Raw genomic sequence first — 27,257 nt, 5'->3', positions numbered from 1 at the left:
TCCTGCCCCAAGCATTTGTATAATGGAAGCTCTTTTTCTTGACACCTTTGAGGACTTCATTGTGCTCATAAATCCTAAAGAACTGTAAAAGAAACTGGTGACAGATAAGAAATCATAAAATAATTGGTGTTTAAATACAGAAAAAAAATTCCTTATTTTGGAAATACGCTCTTACAGAGTACTGTTTTTAAGTGTTATTAGTGGGTATTTACCTTTTGAGTACAAGGACATTTACTTTTGTGTCTGTGGAAATAGACGCACAACTTTTTTTGTCTGGGTTCTGTAAATATTCAATTAAGCTAATAAACATTTAAACTGAAACAAATTAACTGTGCCAGTGCAATATCTCTGTTTCAATTAACCTTTTAATTTAAATGTTCATCTGCCTACTTTCAATACAATTTAAGACTGGTAAAAATCCAAGAAATCTTCTATATAAGTGAAAGATAGCCTGACTAGAATGGTAGTAAGTCCTTAGGTGAGAAGTCAGCAATGATTTTCAGAGCAAATTGACAATAAAGAAGGGTGATGTATTTATGAAGCCTAGGGGTTACAAAAATGAAAAAAAAAACCCCAACCCTTTTTTTTTTGCCTTGCTCTGCTAACTTCAGCAAAATTAACAGTCAAGATGTTCCTAGTTTTCCCATATTAGCATTCCTCAGTGCACCCTGAGCTTCAGTGCTGTTGTCAAAGGGTGCTTGAAAGCCTAATCTGCCTCTTTCCGTTCTAAGAAGCACTCCACAAAAAAATACCCCTACTAGAGACAGCCAGCAGACTTTCAGTGCTCACCTTGTGACAGAAATGCGTGAGAAGGAACATTCCTAATTACAGTTTGTAGGTGGGTGGGTGGCACAGTGCCTCTCAGCCCTGCAGCTGCTTTCAGTCCAGTGCTCAGCTGCAGCTCTCAGTGAGACTGGGCTGGGACACCTCAGAAGCAACCAGAGCTGCTTCAGCATCCCAGAAGAACAGCACACAATGTGACACCATTAACAGACTACCTGCCCAGCAAAAGGAAGGGGAGACTTGCACTTAGCAGTTGTTTTACCCTCCTTCACCCAATCTGACAGCACTTCTTAGGTCACTTATCTTTAATAATAGAGCTCATGACATTTCATCTTTTCATTAGTCATTCTTCTTTCTGGAAATCATGAAAAACAAAGTAATTCAACCCAATAATTTATGTCTAATGACAGACATGAATTTCTTCAGCTGTGTCTGTGTGTGCATTGGTGCATATTCACACACACACACAAGCAAGTACATGACTTGGGCTACACGGGACAGGCAGGCAGGGAGGGAGGTGTCTAGTCATAGATTCATTAATTAGTATAGCCTGAAGTTGGTGAAGGAGGTGGTAGAATCACAGAGAAGACCTTTTCCATAGCTCAGCATCTGGACAGGACCTTTAGTCTTTGATGTTCAGAGCTACAGACCATCCCAGCACAGGCTGATCAGGCAACAAATCTGTTGGAAGAAACTATGCTCCCTTTCAGCTCAAAGACCTAACTTCTCTAAGAGCCACCAGAGGCCCTAAGCTTCTGGCTACAGGAGCTGATTTTCTTCTTTTGCTACTGAAAATAATAATTTGCACATATTCCCAAAAGCATCTCTAAGTTTTAGAGTCTCTGCACTATATGCCCACCTTAAAAAGCTTTTCTTTTGGCTGTATCTCTACCACTCCATCAGGATAGGAGAATTTTCTTCTCAGGGTGTCACAGCATTTGGCATTTTTTCCTTAGGAGACCCTACTACTGGAAACAGGAGGTTGAACAGACTCTTTTGCTCTGCAAAACAACAAAGAAGTTCTCCATGGTTCACAGCTGCAGAAAACAACATGCAGCAAGCCTGAAAGCAGGGGAACTCTAGCATCTTATGACGGTTCTGTAGCACAGACTCGTGATCTGTGAGCACTTGGGACTTGCCAATATTGAAAACAAGCTCCTCAGAGGAAAAATTACAGGAAGTCTGATCACAGACAAATGTGGCCAAATGGCAGTTTTACCTGTGTCCTTGAGGCATTAATATAGAAGCCTCCTTTCCTTGCTCAGTGGCTATAGCAGTCCTGGACCAGAGCCTCATTTTCCACAAGCTGTTGAATGTGTTTGACCTGTTTCAGCACACACTTAAAGCTGAAATGGGTGTTGAAGCCAGCCCTAGAGATATCTGAGATGAACATCCTGATACCACAAGCTCTTGTGCTCTATGAAGAACTGAACCAACTTCTCCTAGGATGATTTCATAGCAGGCTTTCTTCCAAAGAGAACAGTTTTCTTTAATTTTCCATGTTCAATACTTTAGGTGGCTGGATCTGTTGGAAATAACTGTTTCTGAGAGCACAGTTCCTGCATGTGAAGAAGACATTCTGGACTGCTTCCAATGCCCACTCAGCCTTGGAGATGTTAGCCCTCCTTTTGGAAATGCTTTTGTTCATTTTGATTGAGCCAGATGAACATTTGGATATGCAGCTCAAGCTCCTAGAGTTAGCATCTGCTACTGTAATCACCCATGTACATATTTATCCCTAGAAAAACATCTCAGCCATCTGATAGCTGAGTGAGGGACTGGCCTGCTCCTACTGGTGCACATATTCCTATATCAATTAGTCTCTGCAAGTTGTTCCATATTGGAATCTTGCCTACGTTACTATTTGCATACAAGGCATATACACATCGTATCACGCATGTAGCCTTACGATTTCATGTCTGAAATTCAGACATAGTTTTGGTTCCTACTGATCAAGAGTCCAGATTTCTTTCTTTTTTCTCAGAGGCTGATACACAGTCATGTCAGCTCAATGGGTTAATTTTTTTTCTTAGCAGTCAAGTCAGGTATTTCTGCTGTTTTCCACAATTCCAAATCTAGTAAAAAGATTATCATATCAATAAATTGTGTGATTTAATCTGTAGGAGTGGGCAGATGAGATCTCCCTTGCAAATCTGTTGACATTATTAATGAGTTACAGTTCTAATGCTGAATAAAATCTGAATTGCAAAACTGTGCAGTAAATTAATTCTCAAGGCACAGTAGTGCATTTTAGCAGTCTTCCATGACTTTCTCAGCTGGTTCACATAGAAGAGGCACTCATAAACTAAAGAATTATTGTTTGTTTATTTTAGAGGTTTCAGCTAGCAGAGAGTATTATTTGTTTTGAAGGTTTTAGAAAAGATTCACTGGGGTTAATGAGACAGTAGAAAGTATAAGGAATAAAAGCCCAAGGGGAAAGTTCATATGTACCCACAGATCCTACAAATGAATAAAATGTGATATTTGAAAACACATCAAATTGACCAAATCATGACCAAATTTATAATCTTTAAGGACATTTGTATAGTCTAATATTGTTCTAGAAAAAAATACATGCAATGGAATGCTATTTGGTGAAGGAAACTATCTTTTACTGACAGTTCTCATATTCCTTCTGTTCACGAGGCTTCACTGAGAACTTGATTTTCCATACCCATATTTCCATAATGTCTTACCTTTTTGCTAGTCTTGCAAAGATGATTAGCTGGACACTTTTCAGTGTTGTTTCACTGGTTTTGCTTAATAATGAAGGTTTTAAATAAAACTCTCACTTCCTTTTCTCCCTTCCATGTGATAAACTATCACATCTGTGATTCCAAACACAAAAAGAGAGGGGTAGTACTCAGTAAGAAGGTGCCCTGTTTCCTTTTCTCTAGATTCCATAATTTTTTAATTCCCTGGACAAACACACTCCCAGTGCATCTCTGTGACAGTCAGTTAGATAATGTCAGTTAGTAGTACTATGCTATGAACAACTTGCATCCATGGTACCTTATACTTCAGGCCACAATGGATGGGCTGAATTAGTGAAAGAGCTCTTGGGTGTTTGAGTTAGGTTCCTCATTCACCCAACCAAACAAGGTCCCTAAATCTAGACAGATTAAGCTACCATGATTGCTTAAATAATTTGATCTGGACTCCCTTGCTCTGCTCAAAGTGGTAGAGCTAAATCACTGTCCTACTTCACTTGTGTTTTCCCTTGTACGGCTAATCTTCCCCTTCAAAGACTTCCACCCTTTTTGAATCTTCATTTTCAAGAATCCCTACTCAACTTCTTGCAAACCTGTCTCATTCTGGGATCAGGGGTCATTAATGGGCTGCACATTTATATGGATTTTTATTTCACAAATTCTCTCCCAGGCAGAGTGCCTGCTTCCCTCTTCAGCAGCGTTGAAGTCACCTCACTACAGGTAGGGGAGCTTGGCTCAAACCTGAGCTGTGACCGTGCAGTCCCCACAGCGCCACACAAAGCACACCTGCTCAGGGCTGTGAAAAAGCTGCCCACCACTCAGACTTGGCTCAATTATACCCCAACTCAGACTGCCCCTTCTTGTCACTAAAAGGGGTGAGTGAGGGGAAGGCTTGGCCTTCGCACCATCCCTCAGTTTCCACAGGAATGCTCCCAGCCTGCCAATGAGCCCTTTGAACATGGCACCACCAGGCTATAAATGCATGGGGAGAAACAGAGAGGTTGCTTGAAATCTTTTACTTAGGGCAGTGGAGAAGGACTGCACATTTCAACATCCTTGATATGTTGCCTGATGTTAAAGCAATGGTAAGTCTTAAGAAAAAAATATGTTGTAATTTGTAGATAATAGAAAGCATTCAAAATGTTGGAAACCCTTGATGGGAAGCAGGAAAAGTACTAAATCATTGAACTTGAATTTCAGGAAGGCTCTCCATCTTCTCCACTATTGTTTTGGTCCCTCACTTTTTCCCCTTCTAAAGTACTTCCTCCGCCTCATGGATGCCACTTGAAAGCCCGCGACATTTAACCTAGTGATGGGTAAAAGCAAAAAAAAAAAGAAAAAAAGGTGCATAAAGAACATGGCGGAATTAGTAGTTTTTTGAGTTTGACATGGGTCTGAATAAACATTTAAGTTCAAGGCTGACATTAATTATTGCTCTTTACCTCTGTGGATGAATGGTTAACAGGGCAAAAACCACAATAACCTGTGGCACTGTTTCCACTTTCATGTCTTTACAGGTGCACTGAAGTTTAACTGCATCAACACTGCTAGATTTAAGGAGGCAGCATAAAACCTGAAGGAGTAAATGATATGAAAATTCATTTCCAAGAAGACTCGGGCAACCTGATGAAGCAGATTGGGAGGGAGAGAGGAAGAAGTGTTAATAAATGCTAAAAAGAGTAGATCATTAAAAAGTACTGATAAAAAAATCATTAAGTAGATAATGCCCTGAATTCTGACTGAAAACAGAGAGGTTGTGAACCACTGTGCAGACAGTAACAAAATCAAAACTTGTTCAACACCTTCAAGCGAAGCTGAAACAACAAAAACCCTCTACATATACTTTTTGCATTGATTTGAAGACAATCACCTCCTAATCTGTAAGACTGGTCTCTCTGCAGTAGAAGTCTCTCTCTAATTGTTCCAACTGCTGCCAATGTTTTCACATTGTCACATTAGCAAAGCAACTTTAAAATAACCACTTGCAAAAGCTAAGAGAAAACTCTCAGGGAAGTTGAGCTGCCACAGGGAGGAGGGTTAAGATCTCAGGTTATCAATGCAGCTGTACCTTACCTGGGTCTGCAGTTTAACACCTCCACACGCCTCTACCTTCCTCTGTGCACAACAAGTACTGGGACTTGGAGCATTTGACCTTCCCCAGCTCTCCAGCAGAAACTCCAGTGCAACCTTTACCTTCAGCAAGGAGCTGTGTTCCTTTTCCCCCTCGTGTTCTGCGCAGAGCAATCTAATACACCTCATCATGTGGTGTGTTGCTATAGCAGCAATGAATCCAGCTGCTGCAACACAAAAGACTGACAAAAAGTTGGGTTTTTTTCCTGTCCACCCACCCGGTAAAAGTCAGGGTTGTTTTCTCATGCAGCAAATCTAACCCAGATAGGCTCATGTCACCTGTGAGAGCTAAGTAATGGCAAAGTCTAAAAAGAAAGACACAAATAAACTATAGGTTTTGCTCTGGGGCACAACTTGGGGTTTATTTTTAATAAAACAAATGAGTCAGTAGTATGACATCAACACCCGTTAAGCAGATAATCATTATTTTCCTGCTCCTGCCATTCACTAGTTTCAACATTTAGGTCCTTATCTCCATAGGAATTGCAACCACAAAATCATGCTCAGCAGTCAGAAATTCACTGGTAATACAGGTACAGATACAGAGCCAGTACAGGCAGTGAACACCAGATTTACACCTTCAGAAACAAAGCAACCATGCACTTTCACCATTGTGGTCTGGAAAAAAGCAAAATTTTTTGCTTGTGGAACAGAAATTAATTTATCTGGAAATCACTAAATAATCATTATTAATACTGCCCTACCAAATTAAGCATGAGGACTAACCATAGCAGAGACCTTTGAGTTAAACATTGATGCTTTACAGCTTCAAATGTATTCTTGAACTACTGAGAAATCTTATGAAAACCATTCAAAGTTTGCCTTGGGAAGTGTATTAGAACACATGAATTACCACACTAAGGTCCCAATCTTGTAACTGAGTCTTGGAGAACAAATTCATCCTGCAAAGCAGGGCCATATTCTTCCTCCAGCAGTTTCAGCAGAGAAAAGGACAGAACATGTCATGTAGCCAAGCCTTTCCCCTGCAGAAAGCTTCTGCAAGAGAAGGGACTAAAGTGGCAGCAACCTGATACCTGCCACATGAAATGGGTCTTGCTTTTCTGAAACGATCCTAATGAGGTTTTTCCAGGAACCTGCCTTCCCCAAAATGTGTTAGGCATTTTGACTAGGACTAACTTCCTCTCATTTTCAGGATTAAAAGCCTGTTCAAGGTGTGAAAGATACTATTGATCCATAATGTAGTCCAGCAACTACATCATCAAAAAGTCAACTTTTCTATTTAGTTCTCAATTTGTCTGAATGTAATGGAAGATGTAGAAAAAACAGCTACTGCTATCATGGACCTCAATCCACTCCATCAGAGGGTCCAAAACAAAAATAAACCCTTAATTACTAATTCATTCTCTTTTACTGCTTTGTAAGTAGAGTCAAACTCTAACCAAGTTAATTCATAATATTTTTACCCTATTTTCATACAAGACTTGCCAAAGCTGTTTGTGAAATCTGCATCTTGCTCTATCTGTCAGCAAAAGCTGGCTTTGGAGTCCACAGATCTCCAGTTTTGAAGATGCTCAAAGTAGCAGCTGTTCTAAGAGACCTCTGAAGATGGAAAATAGCAATGCAGGCTCCTGAAAGAGTCACCTTACTTTGCCTTGAACTAGGTATTTACCTATTGATTCACATTTAAAATTCTGTCTGGCACTCTGGATATAGGGTCAAAACACATGGTGCAAGAGGATTCTCTTCACAATAATTCCCACAGTTACTCAATGCCATTCTCTGTTTAATACACAGGGAATTTTCTTCCCCTGATGCTGATGATCAGAACACATAAAGCACCACCAGAGGTTGTATAATATGTTTGAATTTAAATTACTACACAGTTGTTTGCAGCACTGTGTTAAGTACTTTACCCACCAACAACTGCAAAAAAGCCCCAAAGCTGAAAGGCAAGCAAACTTTCCATGCACATCTGTTAATATTACAGTCTGTCCTGAGTACTATTAGTGCCTTCACTTGGATTCTGTGTAGAGTAAAAAAAGTAGAAAAGAAAAACTTAATAAGGGATTCTAATGGAATCTATTAAACAATATCACCTGTTAGAAAAGAAAGGAACAGAGGCTTTTGAAGAGCAATATCCATCATTTTGAACCCACAAATGATCCAGGTCAGGCAGCCTCAGCAGAAGTCCCCCCCCACACTCCATGACCAGAGGGCTTTCCCACTCAACAGGACTTGCAGTCATACAGCACCTGCTCACTGTTTATAGAAGGGCTGACAACACACAGATTAACAGAGCCATCATTTCAATAATTCATGTCTTCTCTGATGTCCCAAGGCCAAAAGCAGCCTCCTGTGTCACTCATGATTTCACGCTTTCACGGTCTTTATCTTTCCTGCTGTGTTCCCCCCAAACCCAGATCTCCTTCCTCCCATGGATTTGTAAAAAACTTCAGGAGATCTGCAGGAAAATCCAGACAGTTTTAGAAATTGTGCCTGTCAGTAATGGAAGACAGCCCTGAACTCTTCAGGGATTTTTTAAACACGGGTAGGCCTTTGGAATGTGCTAAGAAAGGTGGAAACCAGCCTCCAGATGGCAGTTCCTTTTGTGTGGCAAGGGTTGGGCACGGCTTGAAGCATCATTGCATGCTCACTGTTCTGGAACAGAGTCAGTTAATAACTACCTGGAAATGCAAAAGGAGAAGGAGCCAATGTCAAATGTACTCAGAGGAAGGTTACTCTGCCTTTCTTTAAACACCTGTGAGCCAGGGGCTGCCTGGCACACATGGCACAAAGCACATGTGCACTTGTAACATGAATGGCTATTATCCCATCAAAATATTTTCTCATAAGAAATGCTACTGAACCTTCTAGAGGGCTCTGTTCCTACTGCCGTGGGATAACTGATCCTTTCCCACAATACCTGAGCCATACAAAATAAAGGTAAAGCCTGGCTCCTGTGGGTACTGACTCCCTCTGGATGAACTCTGACTCCCTCTGGATGAACTCAGCCTGCAGCAGCTGCCAAGATTTGACTTTCCCCTTAAAAGGCACTGTGAGCACAAGGGATGGAGTAACAGCACTGCTCCAGCACTTCCAAAGCCAAGCAGGAAATGGCACAGGGAATCACATCTCACTGCTCCACTTGCCTGATAGACAGCAGCACTTCCTTCACAGCACCCCTGCCCAGGCACCAGGCAGCTGCTTGGGTCAATAGGCAGGAAAGGCCTCCCCAGTGCTGCCCAAAGGGCTGGAGGTTGAGCTGCAACCCAGGAGATGGCGAGATACTAAAAGGAAACAACCTGTGGTTGGGGCTGTTTGCTGCCAGATTTCTGAGCCAGTGAGGATCAGAGTTTTACACTTCCTTTATACAGACACCAGTGCCCAGTCTTCTTTCCTCATTTCATTGCTTTCACAAGGAGCCAGGACCATTAAATCCCATTGATCCAAGATGCACCCTGGCTGAGCCAGCCTCGGTGTCTCAGCAGAGCTGCTGGGCACAGTGCAAGGGCACCCAGTTGGCTCCTGAGGGGCGTCAACAAGATGCTGAGCCAGTTCTGGCTCCCAGCCTGCCAGGCTGGACCCAGGCAAATCTTGCAATCACTTGGACATCGCCTCAGGCTTCTGCAAGCCCCAACAGCATGGATCCAGCTGGCTTTGCAGAGCCTCCAAGCCTCATGCAAGCCACTGCAGGGGAGGGCAGGGCCAGCCAGAGGGCATGGCTGTGGCTGCCCCAGTGCTGACAAACCCATCTGGGCTCCAGCTCACCCGGATGCCCTTCTCAAATTAAAATGCCTCAGGCCACAGTGGTGGAAATACAATGCACAATCCCCTCTGTGGCTGAGCCATTTCACAACACTGCAACTATTTTGTTCCAGTTCCAGCACTGCTGTGAAGGCAGAGAGGAGAGAGGAGGGAGCATCCCTGGATTTGCACAGGAGAGACCCTGCATTGAAGGCAGGCAGAGTTTGTGTTACGAAACCGCGCCCTTATCTTGTAATAGCTGAAAAAAGGTTGTGACAACTAAAGTCCTTACTGCTCCTCCTTCCCCCTACTCCCTCCTCCCCGAGGATCCAACTATCTGGTAACTGGCAGTGCATGCCACTGGCAGCCAAATAAACACTCAAGCCCTATGGTGCAAGAACCCACAGTGTCCCAAAAAATTATTTCAATTATTTGATGAGCTGGATTTCTCACAGAGTGTGTGCCTCTGGTTGAGATTAAGCTCTGAATGCAAAATAAAGCACTTTAAGCAAAATAGGTCAGAATGAGCAAAAACTCTTTGAAGCCTGGGCTCAGCCTTGCTTTTTGCCTACCAGCAATGGACTCCTGGGGTGGCTGGGAAGACAGGTGTGTCACCCAAGTGCACTACCATACCAAGCCAAACAAGGGACCCAAACCTTGGCAGAGAACAAGTGCAGCAACCCTGCCTGCATACACTTCCATGGATGCCTGCAAGATGCCTGCCAGCTCCTACAGGCTTGCTGAACAACTGAGAACATCCAGATACATGGGCAAGGGAAGAGAAAAAGAGAGGAAGAAAGCAAGGAAGCAAGGAGGATAGATAAAATTTCCAGCCTATTTTTCATCATTCCTACCTCTTCCCCAAGAGTGCCTCAGAACAGCCTAGGAACTGGAGGGTTTGACCCGTGTTCCCCATGCTGCTACAAGCAGCACATTATTTTCAACACAGGACTGGTCTGTGCGATCCCCTTGTTAACTACTGGTGGGCCACTAGGAACTTTTGCTCACTATTCTGAATTGTTCCTGTATTTCTCCTTCCTGGGGAGAACTCACCGGCCACCACAAAACACTGTCAAATATTTGCCATACTTGTCAAGACTTTGTCAAGTCAGTTTTTGCATTTTTTCTCTCTCTTCTAGGTGCTTGACATGCTCCTTGTCTTGTCCTGCTGCCCTTCCAGAGAATGGTTACTATGGCACTGAAAGCAAGGCCAGGGATGCCATATGAAGCAACACTGTAATACTGGGAGGAACAAATGTTCGAAGACTGGACAACTCTACAGCAGAGTGACAACTCGAGCACTTCCAAAGCAGCAGAGCAAACATGCAAACACAAGGGGCCAGGGAGCAGTTTGATGAAACAGCCTTTTTCTAATAGCTCTCAAAAGGATGTGTTTAAAAAAACATCCACAAATAAACTGGCAATTAGGTTCCCTACCACCACGGTCGCTTACACTCCTGCAGAGATGGTTTTATATGAAACACATTTCTTCATTTATATTTTAACATATTTCTGCAAAGGCAAGAGCTAAACTGCTTCAAAAAACCATTGGGGCTAAATCTCCTTGAATCATTTTTAAAAAAATCAGCCCAGCCACTGGCCTCTGGCCACTCACCCAAAAGCAATGGGGCCGCTGCTGGTCCTGCCCAGACCTCCTGCTCTCTTGTCCCCCACCACTGCCCACCCATCAGCACCTCCAAGGTGCACCCCCAAGCAGCTTAGCTGTGCAGTGTGTGCTGGGGGCACACGTGCTGTAATTGCCATGCAGTCATGGCCCAACACAGACACTCTTTTTTTCACATTGGGCAATTTTAAAAGAGTGCAAGGTCTCTTTCAGCAGTTCAAGGATAAATCACCTTTAAGACATAAACAGACGTAAGCAATGGATGAGGTGAAGGCAGCAGACAGTCTGAATTTGCATACATTCTATTTTAAGCATCTAGCATGAATGACCTGAATTGCCCATGTGGAGACACCTGCCTCTCTATGATGCAGTTACTGGGAAATGCTGCTCCTAACGCTGTCGTCCAAGTTGGATGCCTAAAGCAGATGGTATCAGTACATCTCCTAAGGTTTTGCTCCAAGCAGACAAACCTTAACCTCTTTTAAAATGAACAAAATAAATTACTGGAGTGCCGATTAAAATCCAGGTAATCCTGGGGCTGTAGGGACCTTTTGCAGAATCCCCTTACGCCAGAGTGGTTATAGCTGCTGAGAGAATAGCAGTGAGGGCATCTGCCTGAAGCTCTAGGTCACTTCATCCTTTTTTTTTTTTACCTTTACCTCACCTCACCAGCACAAACTGAAGAAGGTCAACCCAGTTCAGAAAAACAAACCTTATGGGCAAAAGGGAGGCCAGCCAAGGAGGTGGGTGGAAGTCAGGAAGTGCCGCCCTTCCCTCAAGTCAGTGCTTGTGCCAGGGGTGGATGGATGGTGAGTGACAGTGGATCCTCTCAGACCCAGGGCTTTTAGACAAGGAGCTGAGCAATATTTCTGATCACCTATCATTATGAGTCATGCAGTTCTCCATAATATTCTGCCCTGCAGTACTGGCCAGATTATGTCATCAGTAGATAATCTGGATTGCTAAAGTTTCCCCAGCAGTTTCAGTCAGACACACCAGTCTCCCTTGCTTTCTAATCCCAGATCCAGGTTCCTCTGATAGGAACAGGTATTAAGATTCCTGCAAATACAAAGCTTTATACAGTCTCCCAGAACGTTTAATCCCTATGATTATTAGGGATATAGTTACATACTGTCATTATCAAATTTTTTTTTGTTAAGTTTGAGGGGGGTTTTTTTTGCCTACATCTGTCACAAAATATAAAAATGCTGCCTTGTAAGAGATCTAAGGATTTCCTTTTTTCAGCTTAGCATAAACTATACATGGTGATGTTTGTCTCTGCAGATATGTGGTAGGAATCCTGTTAGCATTTACATATGCCTCCCTAGATACTTATTCCATGCTTTAATTAACCCTAGGATTTGAGTCTTTCATGAGAAAATTATCAAGTAGGGCCACTGTAGTGTGATTTAACCACTCAGCCAGAGGGAGACAAGGATATTTTATTTTGAAAATTACAAAGGATATGCCAATAACCTTTTAAGTTCACTAGTTCATTGGCAGTTTTAGCACCATGATAAAACCAAAGCCACTGAAGATAGCACCATGACATTAGTAGTTGAAAAGCTAAAATGGATATGCATGTCTGGCCTGTTTTGTTTTACCTAGTTTAAGGGTATCAAGGGAAGTGTGCCATATCTATCTGACAGCCTGCTTTTATAACCACAACCTGGCATTTTATATTTACAGCTTGGCACATACTTATGAGGGAAAGTGATGTGCAGCGCTCATCCAGTTCCTCCTCTGTGATAAACATTAAACTGCCACAAATTTCAGAACAGCTAAGCATCTCTATTTGAGAGCAACCCTGTGGTCTGGCAGGTAGGGTGGGACTGGAGCAAAGAGGCCACCAGCTAAATGAGACCTCAGGACCACCCCTGATCTCGCCTGCCAGCCCCAGGCCCTGGGGACAGAAGCAATAGCACCCATCTCTGGGGGCCTTCTGCTGCTAACCCAGGGCCAGCTGTTTGCTTAGGCTACCTAAAGCACCACTGCACAGATAATGCACACTGCACAGATAATGCACACTGCACCATCTGGAGCTTTCCTCCTCAGCCACAAATGCCAGAAACCTTACTTCAAAGAAAAGCAATAATCCATACATTTCTCATCCATGTGCTCCTGGGAGCTGACTGCCTCTCCAAAGCTGAACCTGGCTACAGGTCAGGTCTGCAGGTTTCCAGAGGACAGGGGAAGAACCGGACTCAGCTGATAGGTGAAGTAAACAGTGTCCAACACCATGGCAACGAGAACAAATTCCTATCTATCTGCTTCCACACATGTCTTCTCAAGCTTGCTGCGGTGTTCCTGTGCTGCCAGGCAGCGTGAGCATTCTTGCTGTGGGGCTGCAACAGCATGCCTCCCTCAATGCTATGAAAGTTATTTTGCCCTCAAGCAACAGAAACCTAACACAATTTTGTTTGACAAGGCTTCTCACTAAAAAAAGAACCATAGTATTTAACATGAACAGTCCTTAAAATATACAATCAACTTCTTTTTTTTTTTTCAAATAATCACATCTTCAGCTTTCAAATATGCTCTTATTACACAGTATGTAAAATTACTTCAAATAAAAAAAATCTGTAAGTAAGTATATTTTTTATTTTCTTTTGTTTGCTTTATAGTTTGAACAGCACTTTGTACTTCTATTTGTGCAGCTTTTTAATATAAAAGCAGCAGAGAGCAGTAACAGAATAAAAGTAACACGGACAAGAGATTAAGAGAAATGCATTAAGCTAAAGGTATTTTTAACTCTTACTTTAATATTTGATTACACTTCATGTCACTCATTTATATTTTTGAAGGAAGGCAGAAAGTAGGATTTTGCTGCAATTTTACAAATTGCTTTATTATCTTATCTTTATTATCTTTTTACTTATAGTTCTTTGCCAATAGCCATCTTGAGTCCTTTTTAGCAACTTGCCTAAATAAGTCTGGGAGATCAGCAGGAAGCAGCAATGTGCCTGAGATGCTTCCAACTCCTCACTGCTCTTAACTGAGTGAACGTTTCCCTGTAAGCAAGAAGAGCCCCAGAACTCTGGAGGGATCCAAACCACATTCATGCATGGTCTTTAGAGAAACACAGATTCAACACTGCCTTACCTGGTCCAAGGCAGTCTCCACCTGCATCCCGGACAAACCAAGCACAAGGTAAAGCTGTATGTAGAAGCCTAAATCCTCTGCCATATTATCCATCATATTTTACAGAACACATCTCCATCACCTGGTTGACCTCAAGAAGGCAAATCAGATGTAAACTGGCTCTTTGAAGGCCCTGTGTCACATCTAACAGAGCCAGTATTTCTCAACAGACTCACTGCCGGAGGTCACTGTGCTCCCATGCAGCCAAAGCACAAGTGAGGCTCACAGGATCTGCTGAACCTTTGCTGGCTCCTGCACCCCTGCTCTGCTGTGTGGAAGAAACTCTGCTTTTGAATTCAATAAGTCCAACTAAGCACGTTCCTAAGTCTTGGGAGGACTGGAAACCAATAAATCTTGCATTGACAGAGATGCAGCTGTTTGAAATAGAAACAACTCTTGATTTTCATTTATGGGCCTATTAGCATTTTTTTTTAATTCATGCACTGGGATGTGGTGGTTTCCCTCTCCCTAAATCTCTTTGAAAGCATGTTAATGTGTCTTCTTTTTAATTTAGCAAAAGCAAAAATGGACAGATTCAGCAAATCTATTACTACACAGAAAGAAATGGTGTGAACTAAATAGGGCACCATCAACAATTATAATTACAATAATATGTAGGTATAACTGTGTCTATCTGCTATTAGCACGGAAGGTGAGTACAAGGAAGAGAACTGTGATGAATGTAAAAGCCTTCCTAAGAAATTTTCGAGGTAAATGTGATTATAAACAGTAGGTAAACCACAGTGCAGGTTTTTACATTACTTTTACCAAGACAAGCATGACTTCCCTGCTGGGAGTATGCTGAAGTATAGTTAGATGGGGAACAAAAGGAAAGGTGCAAGAAGACAGAATGAAATGAATGTTACCACCATGTTTCAGTGAGCTTTGTCATTGTGCAGTAGATGAAACACTCTCCAGCTGAGGGCACTGCAATGGGACATCTCGCTGCTTTCATCTGGCCATACAGTACACATGCCAGTGTCTAAAGAGCTCCAAGTGCAAGCTGGGACCTCGTTCATAATATCCACACCCACTTTCACTTTGACTCATTGAAGTGTGAAATGTGCAGGAAACGGAAGAGTGTCCTGGCTAAAATTAGTCAGGTTGGATGCCTGCCATCAGCTCAGGTGGCTGAACAGGCTTCTGACTTCAGCTGCAACCAGTTTGTTGCAATCTTCAGCCATGAAGCCTGAAACAAACTTCACAATTACTGTAACATCCTATTCCCAAATCTCTAGGGGGCAAGTGGTTTCCACCCGTATCTGGTGGGCTCACCTGGAAGACCCTTTCCTGTGCCCACCGTTTTCCCCTGTGCATGGCTCTGCAGGGGAGGGCGTCCCCAGAAAGGCTGAGAGAAGCTGTGGGCAGTTGCCCCCTTAACAGTGCATGAAAAGACTCAAGCACAGCCAAGAGCAGCTTGAAAATAGAGGGACAAGATGGTGAGAGAGAGTAGGAATTAAAGTAGCCAGCAGAGGCATCACCCCTGAGCTGGGTAGCTGGGGAATCCATCTGGGACTGTTGGATGGAATCACGGCTGTGGGTAGCACAAGTACTGCTGAAGCCAGCTGTCTGGTTTGCCTTCTCCTGACATTTTTCCAACTGATTTCCCTTGAAAACATTCCATACAGAGTTTTGGCATAAGGCATTCTGGCAGAAAAGTCTATAAAGAGTTAATGTGTTTGGTTTCCAGCTCTGACAGGCTGGATTCATTTCCTACTTAACACTCAAATGAAAATCTTCTCCCTGTGCTTTTCCAAAAGAAGTTCCCATTCCATGTGAGGAGATAAGCAGCCTTTTGCTCTAGAGAGGCCAATGAGGGAAAGCAAAGGAATGATGCTGATTAAAAGAGAGGCAAAGCAGTCCCTGCCTTCCTGAAGATACCTACACAATTCTTAAAACACACCACTAAAACAGCCTGGAGGCTCATATTGAAAAAGTGACTCTCAGGATTGGGTTCCTGATAATTTAAAAATAGAGCACCAATCTAAACAGTATTCATGTTAAGTAAAACAGTAGTTTTAATTAATTTTCACTGATCAAGAAAATGTCTTAATTTTATTTTGAAGAATGTGGTCAAATATATTTTAGCCATTTCACTGTTATTTTAAGCTCTAGTTTTAGTATCAGTTGAAAAGTGAAGTATTCTCGTTTATCATCTTTGTTTTGACAACACTTTATTTCCTTAATTTTTACCTAAGTTTAACTACAACTGTTTTTCTTCAATAGCAACATTTGTTATTTGTATCAGACAATCACCATAGCAAGAAGGTATCTGTAACTGTGAACCCAACAGAACTGAGTGTTATCAAAATAGTTTTAGAAACAATATTTAGACAATTTAGAAAATGCCACATATTATGGCAATACTTTGGCCCATACTTCTCCCCAAAAACAAAATATATTAAAATTAAAATTAATTCCTTGCTAAAGTTAAAAAGATAAATGACGAATACCCCTTGCCTTTTTGTCTGGTCCTCTGACCACACTAAACTTCAGCATTTAAATGGAAGCATGATCCCTAAGTCTCTGAATTTTTCACTGAGAAGAATCAATAGGACTGCCATCCATAGCACAAAAGATGAAACAGGACAAAAATTATAAAATAGGGAGAGTTTTGATTTAATTGCATATGAAAGATCAGCAGAGACATTTGGGAAGCCAGATCTCCCAGTACCATGACACATTTCACCTATAGCTGTCCTAAAACCTAGCAATGTGTGCTGCTATCCTCTTTCATTGACCGTCAGTTCCCTGATCAATGAGCTCTATCTAATCACGTCTCACTTCACCTGCAGCCTCAAATTTCCCACTCCAGTTCTACTAGAAAGAGGCATGCCAGTGTGAATGCACCACCAAACTTGACTACACTTCTCCCCTTCTGCCTCTGCTCTGCAAAATCCTCTTTTATTTCACGTGTACCTGGCAGGTGGGAAGAGAGCCCAGGACTCCAGTACTCACTTCCTCACACCTCAAAGACACCAGAAATCCTTGACTGTGTAGGGGAGCTGGAGGACATACAGACCTATTCCCTTCCAGATCCAGCCCGTTCTGAAGACAGAAGCTTCTAGTCTCCAAGCTAGTGCCATTCTTGCAACTTCACTCTTGTTTTCCTGACACATGGATGTACAAGGTATAGTGACATTTCTTCCCAGGCTCATGCAAGACCCACTGATCTTGACTTTATTCCAGATGCAAATCAATGAAACACATTTAATACGACAGGAAGGATTTCTCTAAGCTACTATTCACCTGTGATGGAAGCTGTAAAGTACCTCAAAAAGACACTCTAAATCCTGTACTTATCCTGAGTTTTGTGGGATCCATTTCTCTTTAGCCAGTTTTGAACATATTAAAAACAACGTCTGTTTGTATCCCAATGCACCTTGTTCTTCTTTCTAAAGCACCTCTTCAGCAATTTTGGACAAAAGGAAACCTGAGTCACCGGATGTTTGTTTAAGGGGGAGAGGATGTACATGATACAGAAGAATCCTGTTATATTTTCACCTGCAAGCAGAAAGAGCAGAGCCTGTCAGGCGACTAACAGCTGTCCATTCTCAGGGATGATTCTCCACACCAAGCACTGCAGGAGAAAACCCTCTATGACCTGAAGAGTTAAAACCCTCTATGACCTGAAGAGTTAAGTGCAGTCTGGTCCAGGAAACAGAGGTGGACAGCCTTCCTGGAATTCAAGCCCTTGGGAATAACTGGTGCATTACACTGTGCACCTCCAAATGAAGCACTTTCATAAATATAGATAATCTTGATATTATCCTTATCTATCTTTATAGATGTTATTAACATATCTCCAGATAAATGCTGGGGGAAGATAGCTAGGAATTTGTACGTGAAGAAATCAAGTTGAATACAGCTGCAGATGATTAAACCAGTTTTAATTAACTAGCACCCAGCCAGTCAGCACTTGGGAGCAAGAATGCAAATAAAGTGTTTGCATGTCCTGGGCATCCAGCCTGGGCAGACAGGGCAGCAGCCACTACAGAAACTGCTGAAATGTCTGCAGATCACAGAGCAGCCACAGCCAACATGAGCATGACAGGTCACTCAGCCGTGGTAAAAAATGCACAACAAAATGGATGTGGACTCTTGCACTGGAAAATGAAAGCTTTCTGGGGTAGGGAAAGCAAGGCCCAAAATGCAAACCACACAGAGCAATATTTTTATCTCTCTATACTGTGGAGAAGGGACAAATATACCCCACAGCTTAAGCAATGACTTTACATCCATTCTGACTGTCCTCTGGTAGCATTAGTCCATCAGACCTGTTTGCTTTGCCGTCAGTGGGGTCCTATTATGACTAACTATGACAAACTTTTCAGAGAAACTGTAATTAAAAATTGTTTTTTAAAGGATTTGTCTACATTTACCTTGAAAATGCCATATTTAACCAGTAACTTAAAAATCAAAGCTACTGATGTTCAGAGAAAACCATGGATTTCTGTTTTTACTTTTTCCTTTGAAATTCTGCTCCTGAACTTGCCTCACGTGACACCAAAACTTTTGTTTCTCTACAGTTCAGTAGCAACAAGGTTGCTTTCCATATGGAAATTTTTTAATAGTAAAACATACCAAACACTTTGCAAAAATACTTCAAAATGAAATGTATCTTTGAAATTATAGCAAATTATAATTTATATTTTGGGATCACTAAGAACATTGTATTTTAAGAATTGTTCCATCAAGGGATGACAGGCAAGTTGTAAAATCTTAAGGAATACAGTAAAAGCAACATCATTCATAACTGGGTGTATTATTTTTGGTTTACAGCAGGAAATTTGTTTTAGAAAAAAAATTACAAAAGGAGACATGTTAGAAATCATTTGTACTTAAGTATTTGCAATAAATACTTAAAACTAGTAGCTGAGTGTGGAAGGAACTTTCCAGTTCTGCAGCTATTCTTTATTTGAGCTGGCCTAACAGGGGATCCTGGGCTCAGATGCTCTTGAGCCTGGAGGAATGAGTGGGGAGATATACCTAGGACTTGTTTCCAGGATGTTCCTCACCACACAGATGCAAAGGACCAGTTTTTGAGAATATGCCAGGCACCTGGGTACCTCACCTTGTCTGCAGAAAACAAATGGCTCACAGACAGTGCATGAGAAAGCCCAGGTAGCTCTGATTTTCCAAATGGGAAGCTTGCCTAGCAGTTCTTGTGTTTGGTCCATTTTTCTTGCTTAGTACAGTTGGCAGGAAGGAGAATGAACCAACTGAGAGAAGGGCAATCAGGACTCTTTCCTTTGTGTAGTCAGCCCACACCTGGCACTATTTGCAGCTCAGTGCTGCAACCTCTGCTTCCCTTGAGGGCTACTCAAAATTTTTGTTCAGTTCCTGATTTATCCTCCTGTGAGGTCAGTTTAAACCTCCATTCTCCCCAGCAGAGATTAACTTCACTTAACTTTTGCTACAGCTAAATCCAGTACTGGTACCTTTAAATAAATGTTGGGGTCTTTTTTTCTTTTTTTTTAACAACAGTGCTGAAAACAAATAGAAAGCAATCAAATGAAAGATAATTGAAATCAGCTTATCTGCTTAGAGACTGCAGCAAGCATTGCTCAGAGAGCTCAAAACCTGCACCTGAAATATGAGCCCTTTTCTAACAGTGCATTGTAAGAAATGTGTACTGTGTAAGTACACTTACAGTGTACTGTGAAAAGCCAAGTTGGCTGGGACTTTTCCCAAAAGAGATTCATGAGTTGAAAGGGACTTTAAAGATCATGTAGTTCCAACCACTGCCATGGGCAGAGACACTTTTTACTAGACCAGGATGCTTAAAACATCATGCAACCTGGCATTGAATGGGATGGAGCATCAACATCTCTGGGCAATCTGTTCCAGTGCCTCAACATCCTTATAATAAAACATTTCTTCCTTACATTCGACCTAATGTCAGTTTACAGTCATTGCCCCTTGTCCTTTCACCATCAGCCCTTCTAAAAAGTCTCTCTCCAGCTTCCTTGGAGACTGCCTTCAGGTATGGACAGGCTGCAGTAAGGACTCCCTGGAGCCTTCCTTTCTCAAAGCTCAACAGTCTCAACTCTCATGGAGAGGTGCTTCAGCTCTCCAATAATCTTCATGGCCTCCTCTGAACTCGCTCCAGCAGGTCTGCGCTGCTCCTGTGTTGGGAACCCCTCAGCTGGACACAGGGGCAGAATTCCCTCTCTCACCCTGCTGGTCATGCAGCTTTGGATGCTGGGCAGGACACAGCTGGCTTTCTGGGCTGCAAGAGCTCAGTGCTGGGTCATGTCCAGCCTCTCATGCACCAGCACCCCCAAGTCCTCCTTTGGGCTGCTCTCAATCCATTCTCCACCCAGCTCATATTGTACTTGGGATTGCCCTGACCCAGGTGTAGCACTTTGCATTTGGTCGTGTTGAGCTTCATAAAGTTTGGACAGGCCCAACCCTCAAGCCTGTCCATGTCCCTCCAGTGTATTGACCACACCACACTAGTCTGTCATCTGCAAGCTTGGTGAGGGTGCATTCGATCCCGCTCTCCACCAGAGACATTCGGCAGTGCCAGTCCCACCACCAACCCCTGAATGCCACAAGTCACTGCTCTCCACCTGGACATTGAGCCACTGACCGCAAGTGTGACCATCCAGCCAATTCTTTATCCTCTGAGTGGTCCATCCATAAAATCCATTCTGTTTTCCCTGTTTAAAAAGGGGGTTATGCTTCTCCTATGGTTCCTCTTCCCCTCCCAGTCAGTGGGAATTTCATCAGACTGTCCCAGCCTCTCATGGATAGTGATGGATACTGTCTTAGCCACTTCATTTGCCAGTTTCCTCAGGACTCACAGATGCACCTCATCAGGTCACATGGACTTCTCCACCTTCAGGTTTCTCTAATAGTCTAAAACCTGATTTTCTCTTACAGTGGGTCGTTCATTCTCCCAGTCCCTGCCTTTACCTTTTGTGACTTGGGTGGTGTGGTGGGAGCACTTGTTGGTAAAAATTTAACCAATAAAGTAGCTGAGTACCTCAGCCTTCTCCATGTCCCACATAACCACATTCTTTTGCAATCATCCTTAAAAAACTATCCAGGCAAATTGAAACAAAGAACATATTCATAAAGATTGCATTATGCTCATAATTTGTCATTCAGGAGAGTTCTGGCTGAATTCCTGTTTGTTCTGATTCCAGTCTCCTGTCTATAAAACAGGATTTAATAGCACATCTTATCTCACAGCATTTTTCTGGGGACACAGACATTCATGAGGCTGGTGTGATAATAAGATCCCATAGACAAGAAGCTTAGAAATATCCAAGACAGACCATTCCTGCTACAACTGTGTGGACAATAACCCAAGAGGCTCAGCACCAGCCAGATATGAATACAAGGACTACCTTGCTCCTTTGAGCCCTGGAGCAGTGTTTGTTACAGCAGAGAGGAGTGCAAGCAAGCCAGACTGGTCAGAGAAGGTCAGGAGAAAGGGGAGTTCCTGGGCAGGGGAATGGCCTGGGACACCAGAAGACATTGGGGAGGAGAAGGGAAGAAGTGGGCTGAGTAACAGGTAGAGACATGATGAAAGATAGGATCAAAGCAGGAGAGAAGGGACACAGCAGAGGCAAATGATGGTGAAAATAGAGAGGGGAAGGTGTAGCAGCTATTAAGAAAACTTTCTTGCAAGGCACACATCCCTTGTCTATGAATCATAACTGTTATTAATGATCATTTATTCATGCTCAAATGAAGATATCAGTAGTTTCTGGAGCCGTTCAGTAATCCCAGCCTGGAGTCAGTTCAGGTCTTAATGGAGATTTTCTCAGAATTTTCAGTTCCTACATTTCTTGTGTCTTGTAACACCACTGGCAGTATCACTTCCTAGCAGCCTGAGTAATTCACATTTCTCCCTCCACGCAAACACACAAAAGTGCAGTTAAATTATCTCACATAACACACACAGTGTTCTTGCAGTGTAGCTGCACAGAGTAAAATACCATTCCTTCTTAACCAAAGACATCACTCCCTCCACCAGGATCAACATAAGGATTAGCTGTGAAGAGCATGAGGGAAACTGATTGATCAGCTGATTTTCACTCATCACTCACGTGATAACCATATGTCCTGAACACTCAGCCCTTAACAGTTCATCAGTTCCATACCTGTTAGCCTCTCTCTTAACTGTTTCATCAATAAGGAGATAAGAAAATAGCAAAGAGCATTACAACATGCCTTGGATTTCACCACTCTTTGTGAAAAAATAAACAGACTGGATATAAAGGTTGAGCTGGAGATGAGGGCTCCTTCTTTCACTCCCTTACTCACCTGGACAGTATAAAAGCTTTCAGACATTTCTTCCCTCAACATGAAAAGGATAAAGCAGCTGTTAACACAGGCTGTTATTTGGGAGGCTGTTAATAGAAATCAGGCAGAAATGTATAGCTCTCCCTGTCTCTCACACATCAGTGTCAGGGCACAGTCTAATAATTGAGCAATAAATCAAGTGAGCCAAAAGTCTGAACATCCCACTGTCTCACTAAAGCAACTGCACCAGTTTTCATCCTTCTGCCTAATAGTGCTTAATGCTCACCCAAGTGACATGAAAGGCACCATCTTCTGAGGAAGGAAAGGATTCCCCAAGGAATTCACCCAGGTATACAATGTGTGTGTCTTTGACAAATATCCTTCTTGTTTACTTTGACGGCTTGACAAATTTATTTGCTAAAACAATAAATACAGCTCTGGCATTGTTGTATAGCCCTTCTCAACAGTACAGGCTTTTGCAGACCTTTTGTTGTAGAGGATTTCTAAATGGTTCAGGATTTTGTAGTAATTTCCAGTATCTTACCACAATTTCCAATCCAATCACCTCAAAAACAAATGGTAAGACACAAATCGAAAGCCCATTTCACCGAGCAGAGACCTTCAGATTAAATTTCTAAACTGAGCAGCCACAAATGCCCTTGGGAAAATCTTTGTTTACTCTCAATACTTTTCTTTGTTTGTGAATGCTATATGTTTCACTAACTACTGAACACATCAGTACTTCAAACGTAGGGCAAAAGAGTACTTGCCAGTGTTTTTACAGACCAAGTTTCCCCTTGCCCCAACACCCTGAGTTTCAAATACAGTTCACACACATATTATTACATTCTTGCTATTTCCACTAAGGCCTTAAAATTACACTGAACCCTGACCACAGAGTGAAAGCAAAACTATGATTCTCCTCCAAATCTCAAAGGGTACCTGGCTGCAGGACCTGCTGTGCCAATGCACACCCAAAGGCAAGTGGACCTGGCTCCTTATTCATAGCACTATAAACATGGTAGTGGTACTGATTTTGCTGTGGATGTTTCTGGTCCAGCACAACTAAGCCAAAAGGCTGCAAACTTCCAGAGTGTTTTCTAAAGGTAAAGTAAGTCAGAGTAAAAATTTCTATGCTTATCAGACTGGGCAATTAACATTTTAGGGGAAACCCCTTATAATGTGGGATGGTGAGTGAGAAATGTACTACTGATACACTGTAAAATTGTGTAGCATCAGGATGACACTGAGACACACTCAATTAGGCATAACACTGAAGAATAGGATTCTTACATCAGAGAAAAAAAAATGTTTAAATGAAGATCTCACATTTCTGTGCTGGTGATAGGACCCAGGTGAAGATGAAGAGAAAACCTTTCATTTGTGTGGGTTTTTTTCCACAAAGGCCACTTGATCCTCCTACTGTGTTACACAAAGGGCTCAAACTGCTCGCTCCACACTTGAGCTGATGCTGGGAGCCATGGCCACTGGAGCAGCCTGTGAGTGACAGGTCACTTTAGCAGCACAAACCTGATCTGCATCTGGGACTGTCACACAAGCGCACTGGTGTCAAACCTGCCTCAGCATGCAAGGCACAGCTTCTGTTGGCTTGACACTGCGCACTGGAGATCGCTTTTGGAGTGACTCGGAGCCTGCAAACCAGGGATCAGTGCTTTGCCACCTCCTCTCCCAGTGCTAGGTGTTAGATACCCTGAAGCTCTTTCTGGGAGCCAAAAGCCTGATGTGCTGCAGTGTCAAACAACAGTCAGGGATGAGCTGGCCAACACCTGCACAAGGATGCCATCAGTGCTGCTTGCCTTCTTTGATGCACTACAGCCTTTTGATTTTTACTCTTGATCCCATACATGTTTCTGGCTGACCGAAACTATTTGAGGCTTTTCTGTTAATAGTTTATTGATCTCTTGAAATGGCAGAGGACAACTCTGGATGATGCTGTGTGTTGTGTTTGTGTGGATAAGTTTTGGTAGAGGGTAGGCTACAGGGTTAGCTTCTGGGAGAAGCTGCTAATAACTTTCTCCCCATGTCCAATGGAGTCTGGGCTATCCTGCTCCAAGATGCTGGCCAAGTCTGAGCCCACCAGCAACAGTGGTAGCACAAAAAATGATTGCAGATGGAGAAAGGAATGAGAATATGTGAGAAAAACAGCTCTGTAGACTCCCAGGTCAGTGAAGAAGGAGTGGGAGGAGGTGCTTCAGCGTGAGAGGAGACTCCCCTGAAGCCCACTGAGGTCCATGGTGGAGCAGATATCCACCCAGAGCCCGTGGAGGACCCCACACCAGAGGCAGGGGCATGCTCAAAGGAGAATGTGACACCATGGAAAGCACATGCTGGAGCAGGACTTGTGGCCCCATGGAAAAAGGAGCCCACACAGGAGCCAGATTGCTGGCAGGACTTGTGACCCCATTGGGAGACCCATGCTGGAGCAGTTCATGAAGAACTGCAGCCAGTGGGAAGCTGGAGAAGTGCATGGAGAACTGTCTCCCATGGGAGGGACTCCACACTGGAGCAGAGGAAGAGTATGATAAGCCCTCTCCTTGAGGAGGAAGAATCAGCAGAGACAATGTGCAATGAATTGACTGCAGCTGCCATTTCCCATCCTCCTTGTGCTACTGGGAGGGACAAAGTACACAAAAATTGGAAATGAAGTTAAAACTGGGAAAAAGGAAGGGGAAAGGGGTTTTAAATTTGGTTTTATTTCTCATTACCCTCCTTTGATTTGGCTGGATAATGAATGCAACTAACTTCCCCAAGTGCTCCATGACAATAACTGCTGAGCAATCTCCCACTGTCCTGCGAGTCTTTCCCAGTGTTTTCTCTTCCCTGCCCAGCTGAGGAGGAAAGTTACAAAGAAGCTTTGATGGACACCTGGAGTCAATCCAGTGTCAATCACCACATGGAAGTGCTCCCTCCTGTATCAATGTTTGCATGGATTGTGTTTCTGGTTTTCTGGTGCCACCTGGCTATAGCCTGGGAAACCCTACGGATACAAATACATGCACAGTGTATTTTAAGGTCCAGCTTTGCTTGGTTAGGCCTAAGCAGCCCTGGGTGCAGCATGACTACAAGGTACATATCAAACCCCATCAGTTTCTTTGTATTTTGCTGTGGAGAAAAAAATGGAGAGGAAAAGCACCACTTAGAAGAGAGAGACAAGCCCAGCCCAGAGAATGAAGGCTGGGGACATTCACACCACCATGACATCATATTCCAATGCTGTTAAATGTGGAAACCTCACCTCTGGTTCAGGGAGTCACCAAGCCAGAGTCATTTCTATGCTGGCAAAATATTCTGAATGACCGTCAGCTTATTTTCCCTACCTCTGGCACCCTGATGAATACATGTATGACACCTCAGGGCTGCCTGCAAGCTCTTACATCCACAGAATGCACAGCTGTGCATTACTGCTGCTCCTGCAGCAGATCTGGGGTAGCAGCATCCCGGGAGCCAAATGGATAAAGGAGCTGACACAGCTGTGAGGATGGTGACACGAAGAGGGCTGAGCAGAGGGTGTGGGAGAAGGGATCTGCCACTGACAGTGCAGCAACACAGACCCAGAGCCCATAAAAGCTGTGCTGCCACTTGCAGGGCAGCTCATCTCCCTGCTCATGAAATGGAGAACATGACACCTGTCTTGGGACGCTCCCTCCACTGTTAGTGACTGTCACACACCCCCAGCAGATATTTCAGCCTGTGCTGCCTGACAAATCTCCCAATGAATAGGCAAACAAATCCTTTCTTTGCCCCCTGCCAAGTGACTTTGTTTGTTTTAAAGAAAAAAAGGAATTCTTGTTCTTCTGCTGAGTTAGATACCTCGTATTCAGCAGTGACTTGCTTGTTCCAAGGAAGCAGAAGGGGCTTGGGATAAGCTTACTGCATTTTAGCAGAGCTCAAAATACAAAGGATGCCTCTTCAAAAGTTCTGTACAACCTCCCTCAAAGAGTGGATCCAATGGTTTTTCATATTACTGACTGTTTTCCAGGGAGGCTGCATCTATTATGGCTGCTAGAAGGTCCATCAGCTAAGGTATGAAATCAGGATTATTTTTAGAAAAATACAGGCTGGTGGAGGAGGCAGCATGCGATCAGAGATGCAAAAGCCTTTCTTGGCAATGCATCTTGACTCCACAGGGTTTAAAGGATATGGCTGTAACAAGACCTTTTTATGCACAAAATCAGGAAAAAATCTGCCTCAGCCTACAGGCCTATTTTCCATGGTATTTTCCTCTTCTCCTTCTATGGTCCAGTTTGATACTCTGCTCACTGAGCAGCTAATGCATGGCTCCCTTGTTTTCAGAAGTAAACAATAAATATTCATTTTTTAAAAGCAATTTGCATTTTTTAGGCACTACTTGGTAGAAATCCTAGCAGGTCTGCCTCAGATAGCATCAAATTAGCTTTCTCACAAGGAGTAATTTCTCATTTGATAGAAAAATCTTTGTTACCTATTATTAAGGGCTGCATGCTGGGAGGGTCTCTGCTGTGTGATCCCACTCACACAGGAAGGAAAAAACCAGCATAAGCTAATAACTCCATTAGCTAAAATCATGCACTGCCAGTAAGAGCATATGGTCCCCTGGAAAGTCATTCTGAAAGTCCTTCTTGCCATCCATCCTGAAGAAGCTAAACCTGTAAGAAGCAGGTTTCTGTGGTACAGGGGATTGACATTTAGCTTGAAAATAGTTCACTAAAACCTAGTGTCTGCTTTTAATATAAAGTTGAACGAACTATAATCCATGCATCTTGTGAGCTGATTTCAGGCACTAAACAACTAAACTTTATCACTATCAGAAAAAAAATCATGTTTCCATTGCAAAGACAACTGAGCTTTCAGTAGTATCTCAGAAGGCTAATTTCCACCAAATTTTTGTTAAAAGCTTGCTTCAA

The 27,257-nt window shown here is 42.9% G+C and overlaps 1 protein-coding gene across 19 annotated transcripts in view; it reads right to left on the bottom strand.

The window, feature by feature from the left end:
* The window catches only part of DTNA (dystrobrevin alpha), a 226,053-nt gene that overhangs the window by 120,819 nt on the left and 77,977 nt on the right, over window positions 1-27,257 (bottom strand). Inside the window, exon 1 of one of the 19 annotated variants that reach the window (XM_074550471.1) lies at window positions 5,568-5,735. The exons of the other annotated variants lie outside the window; for them this stretch is intronic. The gene's annotated coding sequence lies outside the window, so the exon portion shown is untranslated. Of the gene's footprint in view, window positions 1-5,567; window positions 5,736-27,257 lie in introns of those variants that run through there. 19 annotated transcript variants of the gene reach the window in all.

This window comes from Zonotrichia albicollis, chromosome 1 (genome assembly GCF_047830755.1).
Source record: "Zonotrichia albicollis isolate bZonAlb1 chromosome 1, bZonAlb1.hap1, whole genome shotgun sequence".
Lineage (NCBI taxonomy): Eukaryota > Metazoa > Chordata > Aves > Passeriformes > Passerellidae > Zonotrichia > Zonotrichia albicollis.
Note: the sequence above shows the minus strand (reverse complement) of the source record. Positions and strands in the feature narration are given on the sequence as shown.